This window comes from Dermochelys coriacea, chromosome 5 (assembly GCF_009764565.3).
Source record: "Dermochelys coriacea isolate rDerCor1 chromosome 5, rDerCor1.pri.v4, whole genome shotgun sequence".
Classification (NCBI taxonomy): Eukaryota; Metazoa; Chordata; order Testudines; family Dermochelyidae; genus Dermochelys; species Dermochelys coriacea.
Genome location: NC_050072.1, coordinates 75,596,013 through 75,612,708, shown reverse-complemented (window position 1 = coordinate 75,612,708; position 16,696 = coordinate 75,596,013). Strand labels below are relative to the sequence as shown.

The window sequence follows — 16,696 nt, the reverse complement described above, 5'->3', positions numbered from 1 at the left end:
AGAAAGCCTTTGGCAAAGTCCCTCCCCAAAGACTTTTAAGCAAAGTAAGCAGTCATGGGATAAAAGGGAAGCTCCTCTAATGGATCCAGTGGCTGGTTAAAAGACAGGAAACAAAGTAAGAATAAATGGTCTGTTTGTTTGCCCAGTGGAGAGAAGTAAATAGGAGGTTCCCCAAGGATCTATACCAGTACCAGTGCTGGTCAACATCTTCAGAAATGATGTATACAAGGAGGTGAACATAAGGTGGTAAAGTTTGCAGATGATGCAAAATTACTCAGGCTAGCTAACTCCAAAGCTGACTATGAAGAGTTACAAGGGGACCTCATAAAACTGGGTGAGTGTTCAACAAAATGTCAGATGAAATTCAATACTGAGAAATGCAAATTAATGTATATTGGGAAAACATCATCCCAACTATACATACAAAATGAGGGGTCTATGTTAGCAGTTACCACTCAGGAAAGATCTCTGAGAACTAGGCACAATGACTCTGAAAACATCTGCTCAATAGTGTGTATGTATTTTTTTTTAAAAAAAAACAACCTAACAATGTTAGGAACCACTAGGAGAGGGACAGATAATGAATGCAACTATGTAAATTCATAGTATGGCTAGTCTCAAAAAAGATGTATTAGAATTGAAAAGAATACAAAGAAGGCAACAAAAATGGTTAGGAGTCCATACAAAAGATTAAAAACATTGCTGACTAGTCCCATAGAAAAGGGATGACATGAATGGTGTGGAGAAAGTGAATAAGAGTGTTTACCCCTTCACAAGAACCAGGGGTCACCTGAAGAAATAAATAGGCAGCAGGTTATTAAAAAAACAAATAAAAGGAAAGTACTTCATCACATCCCCTGGCAATGAATTCCACAGGTTGAATGTAATTGAATGTACAAAAATGTAATTGGATTCAAAAAATTATTTCATGGAGGGCAGGTTAATCAATAGCTCTGAGCCAAGATGGCCAGGGATGAAATCCCATGCTCTGAGTATCTTTACATCTCTGACTGCCAGAAGCTTGGAATGGAGAACAAGGGACTGGTCACTCAATAAATTGTCCTGTTTTATTCACTTCCTCTGATGCATCTGGCACCTGCCACTATCTGAAGACTGGACCCTGGGCTAGATGAACCATTGGTCTGACTTAATATGGCCATTCTTGTGTTTAAACTCCCTCCAGGCTGAAGCTTGCCATAACAATTAGTGTGGGGGCAATTCTATTTGTGTTTTGTCCATTACTTTGTACAGGATTACTAAAAACATACACTTGATTCTTATTGGTTGCATATATTTAAAAAGGCTTTGGATTAAAACACGAATGGTGGAATTTTAAGTAGCACTCACTGTTAGCCTGAGTTTTAGCATGGATTTCCATGAGAGCAAAGTTAGAGCAATGCTGAGCATGTTGAAAATTCTTCTGGAAGAAGTTCATAATGTTCACCAGTAGCTTTGAATATGTTTCTAAGTGTCTTGCTCATAAAGGTTTATAAATGTATGAAGAGTGAAGCAATAGGCAGGTTATATGCCATTTGTAATTACACTGGCATCTTTGGGGGTTGTGGAGATAAAGTAAATTGTTCTGAATGAAATGCCTCAAACAGTCTTTTGAAGAGAACCATTGTGATTGCCATGAAAATCCTTAAAAATGTGCAGTGATGCCCAGATGTGCTGTACATTTTTTTTTAATCCTCACTAAATATTAAACAACCCCTTGAAACTTCTGCCTAGAAATAACATTTCATTCTCTATTATTGGTTTTGGGGTGGAGTGTTGAAGGCCAGTGCTGGGGGTGGAGAAGAAATCATTGTTTTTCTTCTGGCTAGTAAATTCAGACACAGTGAAGCTACAGTGCTGAATTTGTATTTCTGGATTGCACACGGAATGCTTGTTATGGGTGCTTTGAGCACTGGACAGGAGCTTTATTTATTTAGATTTATACAGATTAAATGCAAAATAAGGGGCCATAATGTATTGGCCTTCCTTGGCCTAACTGGCAGCATGGAAGAAGCTTCTCTTTTTGCCTGACTTTCTACAGGATTCCTGCAATAGTACTATCCATGCTCCCTCTTCTCTAGGGGAGCAGAGGTACTACTTACACCCCAGAACATGGATTGCAAAATGAAAAAGGGGCAGGTAATGAAGTGGCAAGCAAAAATACCTTGAGAAATGCAGTTCATATTACCCACCCAATCAGAAGGTTTGGAGGGAGTCTCCAAACTATTCACTTGATTGCAAACCCCATTTTGAGGACTTTAATTTTTCAGAAGCTTGTCATTACTGGAAGGATGAAGTGTGTGTGTGTGTGTGTGTGTGTGTGTGTGTGCAGGGGAGCAGCTGGCAATTGATCTGCTGGTGCTGATTTGTGTAGCATTGCATTGGTTTGCTGCTGGGCCATACAGATCACCCCCGATAGCCCAAAACAGACAGAACAGAATAAAAAAGCCAAAGGAAGAAAGATCATAACTCCACAATCATTTAGGCCCCAGTTCAGGAAATCATCTCAATTCAGGACATCACTTAAGCATGTGCTTAAATTTAAGCACATTCAGTTGGACATGTGTCTAAGCGTGCTGTTCTGATTAGGGATGTTTTTTTGGAATTGGACTATATTGGGTAGCAGGCACAAGTACTGTAGTCTGCCTTCACTTTACCAGTGTAGGAGTAAGGATATACTTTAGAGAGTTCTAACCCAAACTTGGCATTTTGGACCTCTTCAGCATCAAAACCAGTCTGCTCAGCCATTAAAGGGCTCTCCAGTTCGGAATAGAGGAAATAGATTCTGTACCCCACTCACTGCAGCTGCTCAAGAAAACTAGCTGTTGGGGTTGTATTCTTCTGGAAAATTTTAAATTTTTAGAGTTAGACTTGCCTATTCTCTGTACATACAGAAGGGGAGAGCACAGAACTGTAATCTGCACATTTCCTGACTTCCAGTTGCTTGACTGAGCAATTTGTATGAATAGATTTGTTTTACACTTAATTCTCATAATATTTCATTGTGGGCTCCTCCGCCAAAATGTTTGTGTGGCCACCTAAACTTGGATTCCTATTTAGGCATTCCTAAGTAGCTAGCCTTCTTTTCAGCTCTGTACTGCTCCCATTGATTTCAGTGGCCTTGTTTCTTTGACTTCTTTGGAATATTACCAGTACTATTGCAAAATTCCCTTTCCGTTATTCAAAACTACTGTTTCAGCTTATGTAAGTAAACAAACAAACCTCCAAGCCCTGTGTATGTGGATAGCAATGTCAGTGTTTGTTTTACAAGTGTGAGGCTTTCATGTCTACATGTGTTTGCGTATCTGTGCATGTAACACATTGAGGTCTTTTCTCAGCAGCCTAGCACAAGGCTTATCTTCAGTAATAAATGAACAGAGACTAGGCAGGAGCTGCCTGAGGAGTATGCCAAATAGCTGAGCTGTCAGTCTTGAGGGACAGTTTTCAGTTCTCTGAAGCTAAGGTGATTGACCTCTTTGCTTCTGGCATGTTTTCAATGTATTCTAGATCACACAGAGCAAGTTAAAGTTTTTGTTTCAGCTCCACTAGAGATGGTGTTTTTCAATACTTCAGGAGTCGGTGTGCAAGCCTTCCCGGGTTCCAACAAAATTTACTTTTACAGGAATTACCATTTTTATGAGTAATATTTTGCTAGGAACCAATATCTCAATCTTCTCATGGATGAGAAGAGTCCTTAAGCAAGAATTTAGCTGATGTCAATTAGGACTACTATGGATAAAGAAGTATAGGCAGAATAGTGCCATAAATGTGTGTGCTCTCAATTTTAAACAGAAATTGAGGCTGCAGAACTACTAAAAATGTGGCTGAATAATGGCTCTATAGTGCATTTTTTTTTGCAGACTTCAAATACAGAATGTTTACAAATTATTTCTCTTATTGTCCTCTGAGTATTTTACAGGTTTTTTTTTTTAACCAATGCAGTACCTTGAATACTACCAATATGGAACTTACCAGGTGCTGTACATGCTGAAATGTATGTTCCTACCATAAGCACCTACAAACTGCTCTTTTAGATTAGTTTGTAACTTGTCTCCAACAGTGGACAGTACCAGCAGTGTCAGGGGCAGATGCAAGAAACACAGCAATTGGCAGTCATGGAATAAATTGCCAACCAAGAGTCTCTTTCCTAATCCCCAATAGTTAAAGGTTGGCTTTCACATGAGCATAAGAGTTCAGATCCCTTCCAAATAACATTGTTTGCTTGTTTTAAATCCTTCCTAGTATAACTTTATTATTTTTATTTAAATTCTGCTAGACTACTAGTCTTAATGTCCTACCATCATAGAAATCTCATCTGCCATTATCACAAGGCAATAATTGGTGTTCAGTCTTGCACCATGATCTGAATCTCTCCAAACCCAGAAGGTGAGTCTCAAGAGTGCATCCTTCATTGAGAATAGCTCATTGCCAACCATGGATAAATGAAAACTAGGAAATGAGCCTGTCAGTGGACTTTAACTGTCATCACAGACCATAAGATTGTCTCTTAGGAATTCTGCTTCTGTATCAAGTAGGACTTAAGGTGTAACATTCAAACTGTACCCTGAATTTCATCACGTAGGCAGTGCACAGTAGGACAGAGGAAAGGAAACTTATGTGACAGGTTCGCTGTCTCTTTGCAACCATTTGAACTTTCAGAGCTTAATCAAGGACCTAAAACTCATAACTTGGGAGTGACAAAGGCCTGCATCACGTGGGCAAGGGTTGCATCTATAAAGAAAGATGGGTCACCATCTCGGAGGCATTTAACTTGCTTGCTTGCTTGCTTGCTTGCTTGCTTACTTACTGTAAGGCATTTAACTTTTAATAATATATAGATACCTTTATGGACCAAGTTAGTGTCTAAAGTGATTTGTGTTCTAATACAGTAATCTAATCTAATATTCTTATATCACACTGGTCAACTGAGTGTACCATTTATTGTTATGAATAATCTTATTGAAGTCAATGAGCCTCTCTTTGAGGTCTAGGGTTTTCTATAATGCCCATCACAGCAGTAAGCATTTAACTTGGAAGTGATGCTGCAAACAGTACCAAGAATTCTTGTTGTTGTTGCATTAACTGAAAAGGTCCATGTCCATCTTTTATGTGAGTTCAGTTTTCATTTGTTTGGGAGGCTGTATGTTGTCTTTGTCTCCAAAATAATTTAATTTGGTAAGTGACCTGATCGTTTGTAAATGAGCAAATGTGATTTATTCATCTGAGAAATCCTGCTTTACTGGTGTGTGTTCCCTCTTCTCCAATTTGGTTAATAAACATGTGGGAACTGTATGTCCTTTGTATTCTCTGCACTATTCCTGGCCCACTAATTCAGGGCCAGATTTTGCTCTGATACTGGTGTAAAAATCAGTGTAACTGTATTGTCTTCAGTGGGACTACTGCTGATTTAATATATTGGTGTAAACTCAGAATCAGGTCCTCTGTCTGTTCTTTTAATCTGTTAATATCTGCTATTTTGACCTACTTTTCCAGCAGGTCTATAAAGACACTTTTTTTTTATTAAAAAAGTCCTCACAATCAAGCAATTTAGAAAATATTTCAGCAAACAGCATTGATTTGGAAGCTTCCCATCCAAAACTTACAATATGAACATGATGCTTACACTTGTCTGTCTGTAGCTATGTTATATTTCCACCTGCTCTTCTGTTGTTGCCTAGTCAATGGTGTTGCCTTATGGGTGTGTGCAGTTTTTTGTTTTGTTTTGTTTTTTTAACTTTCTTTTTTTCTCTTCTGTTTCTTCCATGCATCTTTCATCACTGATCATGTACTTAAGATTTTGATTTTGCTTTTTCAGGGCTTGTCCACATGGGCCTTTACTGCTCAGCAAACTAGAGTGAATCTACAAAGCACTAGCTTGCAGCACAATAACATCCCATGCAGACTAAAAGTTCCATGGAGTACTCTGCCACATAGTGACAGTGCCAATCTAGTAAGCTGTTGGTTCATACCCAGGCTTGCTGTGCAATAACGTCCGGGTAGATAAGGCCTCGGTCTCTCAAGTTTTTTACACTGCTTATATAAGTAGAAATCACTCCAGCTTCAAATTTTCCATTATCTCAAACTTATCTTCATTGCACCAGTGTACTGACTTTCTCTAGATGTCAGAGGAGACCTGTGATCCTAAATGACAAGATATATAAAACCAATGTTCTCATATTTTGCCTCTAGTCTCCAATGGAGGGTGGGGATGGGTGTGTGTGTGGTGGTGCTGTCTTCTTTTTTTTTTTCTTAAAGGTAAGATTTTCAAAATCTCCTGTTACACACACCTGTCCAAATCTGAGCTCATGCATTTGAAGTCAGTGGGGACATTCTGACTTTACAGTGGTGTAAAAGCTATCCGAATCTGACCATCAGGGCTCAGCTATAGAAATGAGTGTGGTGGAGGGGTCAATATATTTAATTTCCTGGCACGAACATCAATCACTTCTGTTTAGTCTGGCAATTAAGCTTCCTCTGATGGATTTGTAAAATATTAATTTGTTTACAAGTATCAGGGGGTAGCCATGTTAGTCTGTATCCACAAAAACAATGAGGAGTCTGGTGGCATCTTAATGACTAACAGATTTATTTGGGCATAAGCTCTTGTGGGTTAAAAAACCCACTTCTTCAGATGCATCTATGCCCAATAAATCTGTTAATTTTTGTTAATTGTTGTTTACTGTTGGACTAAAAGGAAGTGCTGTAGTTTTTGTTTTTTTGTTTTTGTTTTTTAAATGTGTGGACTGGGGCTCTGTGTGTGTGTGTGTGTGTGTGGTGAGGTTGTGTGGGGGTTTTTTTCCCCTTAAACTTCCAGCACAATCCATTTCTTTGAACAGCGATTTGGTATTGACTGCAAAGCCCCTCACAAAGTACAGTGTGAGCCTCCTATTTCTGAGATGCTCATTTTATCACCGCTTTTGTAAAACCTCTTTCAGCCCCCACTCCTCACACAAGCTATCTGTGTTGGAGGAAGAGAGGGTCTATAGAACAAACTACTCGGTTTCTGTTCACCAGGTACGAGGAACACTTATCTTCATAGGTGCTGGAACTGGGGGTGCAGCTGTACCTCCTGGATTGAAGTTATTTTTATCAAATACAGGGTTCACAGTTTGGTTCAATGGCTCACAACCCCACTATTAAAAACTCTTCCCTAACCCTTGCTTGTTCTCAATTGTAACCAAAGTGACACATTTCCATCTCAATTAAGCCAAGTGTTTTCATGTTCATTGGACTTGCCAGTGGCAATAGCATGACCTAAAACTACTGCTATGTATTTCATTGGAGTTTTAAAGGAATCTGTTCTGAGATGGTGTTAGGGTTACAAGGATATTGAAAAATCTTACAACTTAATGTATTTTGTATCCAAGGGCAGAACTGAGTCAAACAATATTGTATGTAGAGTAAAGCACAGGTCTTAAACACTCAATCTCGTACACACAATTAGTGTTCTGCTTATATGACTATATTGACAAATGTAGTTGTATGCCATATGATACCTGTAATTAATAAACAGCAGGTATTTCATTCCATTGGCTCAATTTAACAAATATATGTTCTGATGGCAGAGACCTTTTCCATACCTATTAAGCACATTTGTAGAGATGGTTACATTAGGCTGGTTATCTAATTATACTCCCTTCTTTGACTAAGATTAGCTGATGCAAGTTCAGCTCTGACTACTTACAACAGTAAAGTCAGCAGCACTTAGCCTGTCCTTCCCCCCCCCACACACCCCCCAACTGCTCAGCAAAAAGATTTGCAAAAATAAACATATCCCCTTTTGAGGCTCTTCTAAATGAGTCTGTTTGCTGCTGTTCATATGGTCCCATTTTCTTGTTAAATTGACTAAAGCCATGCATGCTTTACTGAGTTGACATAAATGAGTTGTGGTTTTCACCACATTCTCATTTCCCTGACAATCCCTTTTTTCCCCACTGTGTTCTTAACATCAAGAGCTCATAACAACCCTGACTCAAAGAGCTGTATATTTAAGTATTTGGTGTTCAGCCAATTATCTGTTAAATGGAGGGCTTGCATTAAGCTATGGTAGCTGGACATGCAGAGTTTGCCACAGTCTTGACACAGTTTGAATTATTCAGTTGAGAGCTAATCCCAGGAAGTAGGTAGACCTAGGGACTTGGTGGGAGACGGGGAAAGATGAAAAAATGCTGGATAGATGTCTTTGATCAAACATACCCGTGGCATCCCATATTTTTATGGAGTTTGCAATTAAATTTCAGAAATGTGATATTTGGAAAGGTAGAGATGTCCCCCATTCCTTCTGTGTAACAAGTCTATGGAAGGATGTGTACAGGGTTCTTCCCTCTGCCAATTCATCCGTATGAAATGTGGCAGTGCTACATAAAGGAGTTGGGATGAATGCAGGGTCTTGAAGAAAGGTGGTGGGTGGGTGGGTGGGTGTGTGTGTGAGACACATTGTTTGTTTTATTGAAATTTAATCCAACTCAGATGGATTTTTAATGGCAGTCATAGTCTCTGAAAACCAAGCCAAACAGCTATCTAAATATTATTGATGGGGGAATAATTTTGATACCTGTGGCAATACACATACTGTACATGGTCTCTCTACTCCATATACATCTGCCTAGACCTGGCATCCTTAGCAAGGAATATACTCCCTGCCAAGCAATGATGGATTAGATGAGCAGTCTGCTCATACTGTCAGTGTTCGCCTTTGTAGGAAGACACACCTCTGCACCAGTGCTGAATCATTGGCACTGCATGCCTCCTCACACCTATTGATATTCATATGCCAAAAACTAAAAGCCAAGCCAAAAAAGAGGAGGAAAATAAAGACACAGAATTTGTAGGCATTGCTGACTGCCAACAAGATAGGTTTTATTGCAGCTGGTGAATTCAAAACTCATTAAGACCACTTGGAGTGTCAGTAAATACAGCATGTATCATGAGAGCACAGCCTGCAGCCACTCTGTGTGCAGACAATCAATCCTTTTGTCAAGATATCACAATCAGAGACTTGGCTGACCCATGAGGGAGTGAGGCAACAGAATTTGAGACCCATGTTGTTCACTTGCCCTGTTTGGCATCAGTGGAAGATCTTTAACCAAGAATGGTGGTAGATGCAAAAACAGTGTAGATGATGATGATTCTCATTTTAACTCTTCACTCTAAATCTCCATGACCTGCAAAGTTTATTTTTCACACCTCAAAGTTCCAAAGTAAATCTCCAATCCAGTGAAGACTTGCACACATCCTTAACTTTATACACATTTGTGTGCAACTCTTGGCAGGATTGGGGCCTAATTTAAAAGGCCCCAATATATCCATAAACGTGAAGAATTAATCAATATTAAAACAGATATTTCCATATTCCTACAGCCAAACATTCTATGCTAAAGGCAAAAATTGAATCCTGGAATAAATTTAAAATGAACCCAACTTGGTCCAAGCAAAAATATGTAGTGACATTTCAGAATGTTTGTAGAAGACTGACATATCTTTCCGTTGAAAATTGCCTTTCATTTTGTGGAAAAGCTTTGGAAAAATGTGAGGTCAGCAAAATATTGCTCTTTATGTCTTAACAGCTAACGTGACTTTCTCTCCAGCTTACTCTCTTTGAGGAATACTAGGGAATGTTAGTTCACTGTTTCAGTGGATTTTAAGAAATTATTGAATATTAAAAAAATCAATTTTCAATTTGTAATTGCAAAAATTGGCACCGATTTATGCAGTTAGGCTGAGCATAACTAACAACATATCAGGAAGCAAAAAATGTGTTGTGCTCATATAATCAAATGAGGGCAAATTTAGAATATTGCATGCTCATAATCAACTGCTTGCAAATGAGTGAGTGAACAATAAATCATTTTTGAGCAACAGTTGAGAAACTTCAGTCTATTCCTGGATATATTTGAACATGAGATGGGGGGGAGGGAGAGAGCAGAAATAATTGCCTATCATACTTTCCCTCTTAACTTCCTGTCTAAATTATTTTAATTTGAATTTGTGCATATACCAGTGTATTCTTTAAAGAGATTTCCCTATTCTGATGCTCTTTGAACAATAATGAACAACTACAAAAGTGTTAGTCATTAACCATACATACAACTGTGTGGCTAATTAACATGTACTCATGGGAGAAATAAAGAATTACAGACAACATGTCTATTCAAGTAGCAGTGTGTGAATAAAATAGGAAGAGGCATCATTTGTCATGAGCTGATATCAGAAATTGTAAATACGTTGGATCCATTTTTGCCATCTTTACTTAGAGCAGTAAATACTTTCTTCCATTTACTAGTACTTATTCATATGAATAGTGGAAGGAAGAATAGGGCCCAATGAGAACAAAATTAAAGTTACACCAAATGGGTAACCATGTGTAATGCAGACTTTTTCATGTGAAGGGAAGGTCATAAGCAGAGATGCGGCTAGAGTACATTAAAATAAAATACACTCTGTAGAAGTTCTTACTTCAAAAGGCTTTAAAGTTGCTCTTCTCTTTTTCAGCAGGCAAAGTTTCTACTGTGCTGTAAATCAAGATAGTTTGACCAGTGTTAAGTTTTAAATTTTAGTGCTGGTGTAGTTATGATTTCTGTAGTGTTATATAGGCCTGTGTTTCACTAATTTTATATCATGAGTGTATTTCTATAAAATGGCACAAGCACTGCTGTTTGTTAAGTAAACCTATCTGCAGTAGAAATATGAGGCTCATCATTCCATATGTGCTATCAACCCCTCTTGCCTTCTGTGTTAGCAGCTTCTTGAGAGAGAGAGCCCAATTCTCCGCAGTATCAGAGCTGGTTTTTGTGTGTGTGGCGTGGCGTGGCGTTTTGTGTGGGGGTTTTTTTTGTTTTGTTTTTGTTTTTGTTTTTTTTTGCATTGCTCCTCCAGTACAAAGCAGCTCTAAAGCCAGTTAGGCCCTCACGCTACTCTAAGTTAGGATAGGAACTGCTCTCACTTAGTTTCAGTATCAGCCCTGCTAAGGTATGTTGAGTAGTCTTCCTGATACAGACTACAATTGCTAGTTTCTCATCAGACACATTCATGATGATAGTCTCTTATCAAAGTATTACATCATTTTGGATCACATAAAAATGTTCACCATATTGTCTCAATTCATGTAGCATTGGACAACCATTTATAGAAAGTCTCTGGAATATATCTGGAGACCTGGAGAAGGGCTTTGTGCAGCTCAAAAGCTTGTTTTTCTAACCTCGCCCACCAACCTTTGTTGATAATATCTTTTACTGGACCTTGTCTCTCTTGTATCCATGGACCAACACAACTACAACAACACTGCAGACAATTGTATACACAGACGTGCTGTACTTTGGAATTAAAAATTTGCATTCATTTTCTTCAAAAGCTTGCCATAAGATAGAACAAAGAAATAGTGTGCATGATGCAAGTGATCTTTAAAAGTATTTTCTGAGTTCTTTCCAGCAACCTTTTCACATTTGATTGATATGTCTTTCTGTTTTCTGGTTCAGAACACTGCTTCCTAGAGCTATGTACACACTGGATCTAAACTGAGCTCTCTGAGGTAAAGTGTAAACCCCAAGATGTGGAAATAAAGAAAAATCAGGGTTTTTTTTAGGATTATGTCGGATGCTATGATTCAATAAAGCTATGTATTTTTGCAAGCAATGCCAGAAAAAAAATTAAAAAATAACTAGTTTTAGCTTAGCTTGCTTCCCTCCCCAAGCATAGCAGGGCAAATGTTTTTGGATTAATTAAACTCTTGATGGGGGGAGCACAAGAATTCATTCAGAATTTTCTATACAACAAAGACAAATTCATTTTTGAAAGTATTGAAGAGTTTCACTGGCTTAGTCATGTTTTTAATAACACAATTAATACACATCAAGAAAATATCTGACACCTTTTCTCTTCTTTCCCTCCACTGGAAATATCAGCAAAGATTCTAAGCATTTTGGGGGGTTCTGCTGATGAAATGTCTAGATAATACTTAGTCCAGCCATGGGTGCAGGAGACTGGACTAGATTACCTCTCAAGGTCCCTTCCAGTCCTGTGATTCTATGTCTTGATTACCAGGAAATGTCCTGTGATGGGATCCCCCAGGGTGCAGCCTGGGACTGTGGGACTGCTGTGCCCCCTTAACTCTCTCTCCAGCCTGGGCTGTCTCTCACAATGGCTTGCTAGTGACCAGCAGCAAGCCCCACCAGGCACTGTGATCACTCGGCACAACAGCATGAGGAGCCCCACACATCCAGACAGACTGCATGAACGCTCCCAGAGCCATTCCTGAATCACACAGAGAGGCACCAGAGCCAAATCTGTGCCCTTCCCCCTCCCCCCACCCAAGCTCACAGCACTGTACCTCAGGAATATACCCTCTTGCACTGCTCAAGATGGGCACTGCAGATTGATTTATTGGTTCACCATTTCAGCAATGGAAAGTGGTTACACACCAGCCTTTGCAAAACCTGAGATTTGCCACACACTGCATACAGACTCCCTGGTAAAGATAAACCATTAAATTTATTGATTATAAAAGGCAAAAAGTCAGTTAACAAAATAAAATATGTAAGCATGCAGTCTAAACTCACAACCCTGTTAGACTGGGCAACTTCTAGATTAAGAAAGTTCTCACTCCACTGGATATTGCAGTCCTTCCTTAAACCTGGGCCAATCTCCTCTGTTGGAGTCTTGTCTTTCAGTGTCTTAGTTGCTTGCAGCCTAGGTGGGGGCAGAAGGGCCAAGTCTGGACCCCCCGTGTTCAGTTTTATACCTCAGTCTATTTGCTTGTAGAACACAAGTCCAGGCATGTCTGGGGGGCATTGCTGAGTCTCCAGGCAAGGTTGAGCAATCCCCTTGGTGTGGCCTCATGCAGGTGAGTCACTGAATTGTAGCTCCCTTGCTTGACAATGGCAGCAGATGGATTGTTTCACAGCCTGCCCGGACATTGGTTACTTTCCTTGCTATTGCCTCTGGGAGCTAATATCTGGCTGATTCCCTAACTTACAACATGTTTTAGTGACAACCATACAATAGAATCATAGAATATCAGGGTTGGAAGGGACCTCAGGAGGTCATCTAGTCCAACTCCCTGCTCAAAGCAGGACCAGTCCCCAACTAAATCATCCCAGCCAGGGCTTTGTCAAGCCTAATCTTAAAAACCTCGAAGGAGATTCCACCACCTCCCCTAGGTAACGCATTCTAGTGCTTCACCACACTCCTAGTGGAAAAAGGTTTTTCCTAATATCCAACCTGAACCTCCCCCACTGCAACTTTAGACCATTATTCCTTCTGTCATCTGCTACCTCTGAGAACAGTCTAGATCCATCCTCTTTGGAACCCCATTGCAGGTAATTGAAAGCAGCTATCAAATCCCCCCTCATTCTTGTCTTCTGCAGACTAAACAATCCCACTTCCCTCAGCCTCTCCTCATAAGCCATGTGATCCAGTCCTCTAATAATTTTTGTTGCCCTCCGCTGGGCATTTTCCAATTTTTCCACATCCTTCTTGCAGTGTGGGGCCCAAAACTGGACACAGTACTCCAGATGAGGCCTCGCCAATGTCGAATAGAGGGGAACAATCACATCCCACGATCTGCTGGCAATGCCCCTACTTATATAGCCCAAAATGCCATTAGCCTTCTTGGCAACAAGGGCACACTGACTCGTATCCAGCTTCTCGTCCACTGTAACCCCTAGATCCTTTTCTGCAGGACTGCTGTCTAGGCATTTGGTCCCTAGTCTGTAGCAGTGCATGGGATTCTTCCATCCTAAATGCAGGACTCTCTGCACTTGTCCTTATTGAACCTCATCTGATTTCTTTTGGCCCAATCCTCTAATTTATCTAGGTCCCTCTGTATCCTATCCCTACCCGCCAGCATATCTACTCCTCCTCCTAGTTTAGCAGTCTCTGCAAACTTGCTGAGGGTGCAGTCCACACCATCCTCCAGATAATTAATGAAGATATTGAACAAAACTGGCCCCAGGACCGACCCTTGGGGCACTCCACTTGATACCGGCTGCCAACTAGACATGGAGCCATTGATCACTACCCATTGAGCCCAATGATCTAGCCAGCTTTCTATCCTCCTTATAGTCCATTCATCCAGCCTATACTTCTTTAACTTGCTGGCAAGAATACTGTGGGAGACCGTATCAAAAGCGTTGCTAAAATCAAGGAATCTCAATACAATCTCTCAACTTCACAGGCATTAATAATATACGTGTATATAGATTAGAGAAATGACTTTCAGCAGATCATAACTTTTCCCCTGATACTTTACAAGGCATGCTTTATATGTAAGATCACAATTGTATACAGATGAGGAAGAATATGGGGGGTTACAGGATGCTCCCCTAAGGTACAGAACATCACAGTCCTCTGCATAGTGGAATGTCTACATTTAGCTGTATGACATTCTGTACCCAGATCACCATCTCAGATAAGCAGCCTTTCACTGGCCTCAAGAAGTTTCTAGGAAAAAACTGTCTAATAAAATGGCAAATGTTAACACTGCAGAATTTCTTTGAGAGCCATCTTAAATTACTTATTTTGTCATACTGGAGTATGCAGAACATATGAAGATGTAAGAGCAATATAATAACCTCATTGAAACCGCTCTCTTGAACCGGTAAACTATCAAGAAGCTATTAAGATCCCCACAGATGACTTAGATTTGTGGAATTTGTTCCCCTCTCCGGTGTATTGCTTAATATTTTGGGGGAAATGAATTGTGTACCCAGGCAGGGATATTATCACAAGAACAAAACCTACCAGTACCTTTCTAGAACATGCCTGCCTTGAGAAGTTGAAGATCAGATTCTCCATTCTCAGGAGGTGCACAAAAATTACAGCAGGAACACTGAAGCGGGATGGGGGAAGCAAGTACAGCATATCTGAGGGACCATAGACTAGGGTGAGCAGGCTGAGGTTGGGCAAGGAGGAGCTGCGGAGCAAGAGCTATGTGAGGCATTTTGTAAGATAACATGTGGGATTGGAATTTGAGGCATTTCTGAGAAGGGCAGAGGAAACTCTCAGCTGCCTAAGACTGCTAATTTCTCTGACAGCTGTTACAGACAGCTGTCTGTCAACTGAATTGACTGAGCCAGTGAGGGATGTGCTGGTGCACAATGATTTGAACCTCAGTCAACTGAAGCTTTACCCCAGCATGATGTTGGGGTAATATAAATTTACTGTGGCTTCCCTATCATGTAGAAGTAAGGGATATTTCAAATGGAGAGATTTTTTTTTACGATCACTCTAGTGTAGACCAAGCTAGATTCTCAGATCGAGGTTGAGTTTTCAGGGCAGTTAAGAGACACACCTGTGGCTTTCCATTTAAGCTAAGCACACTTGATATGTAAAATCATAGAAACAATAAACATGCGGGCTGCAATGCCATTTTATGCCGTTTTAACAGCAATTACCAGAGAATAACTATGCTTTAACAAATATCTCTAACAAGTCAAATTGTGTGTATTTAAAAAAAAAAAATCTTGACCTTCCAAAATATTTAACTTCCATCTATCAAACTAGTTATTCTATGCAACTAATTTTGTTAAATAAAATCCTACAAATGAATTTTTCGCTCATCTATTCTAACATCTCCATTAAGAGGTGGGCAAATAACTGATTGTTGGCCCTTGGGGGGGGGTTGTTTGGGGGAAAACTCAAAATTTTTGGATACTTTTTTTAAATTGAAAAGTAAACATTTGGGGTCAATTTTTGAGCATTTTAACTTTTTTTTTTAATTTAAATTTAGAAAATATCATTTTAATAGAAAAATGGAACTTTGTTTCAGAAATATCAATACTAAACATTTAGATTTTTCCTGATTTTTTTATATATATATTATAGATATAGATATAGAGAGTGAGAGAGAGAGTAAAAATATATATATATAAATGTCTTAATAAAACTATTTGGCAAAATCAACACACAATGGTGACATTTCACTGGAACAGAATCTGTATTTTTGCCAAAAAGGTCTGGTAGAAAATGTTGCCCACTTCTATTTTCATTATTGGGTGTATATTTGGTTTTGTAAATCCCATTGGACATTGCTTTGAAGAACCACAATTATTATTATATGACATGTTGGTAATGGAACTCTATTTTGAAAATCTATATTAAATCCTTTGTAGTTTAATTGATCTTGGACTACCTCTTGAGACTTACTGACTTTTTTTTTTGAGTGCACTATTTTAAAAAAATCCTTTACAAAGGAAAATGCTTGACAGTGAATAAGGTAGCATTTATGCAAACTTTCATAATTAAATTGTCTACAGTACTTTTACAAATTTATTATAATAATTATGGGATTTGTACTCATTTGCTAGGGAATGGGCTGACTGAAACTCATTTGAAAAACAATAAATGCAGTAGGCAGAATCTTATTACAGCTCTAAACTAAGACAGTGGTAACATGCAGAAGGCCTTACTGTAAACATTCATGTATAAATTATCTGCTGAAGTATTAACTGAAATATAAAGCAGATGTGAACACTACATCATATTTCACAATGCTCAGTTAATTTCTATTATGCTTTGTGATGAGAGAGACATGGATCCTATTGTGCTCCATAACTGTACCTGTTCTGACACATTGGACCACCCCGACTTTGTACTAAAGCTTCCTTCATCTGCCAGAGTCCCTTACTAATCACTTGGATTTAAAAAGAATGTCCTCTTGTACTGAGATACACTGATATTGGTTTGAATGTATTGGCTTGTTTAT

At 39.2% G+C, this 16,696-nt stretch overlaps 1 long non-coding RNA gene across 1 annotated transcript in view; it reads left to right on the top strand.

Annotated features, from left to right (window-relative positions):
• The window catches only part of LOC122460359, a 132,979-nt gene that overhangs the window by 17,418 nt on the left and 98,865 nt on the right, over nt 1–16,696 (top strand). The gene's annotated exons all lie outside the window — the stretch shown is intronic.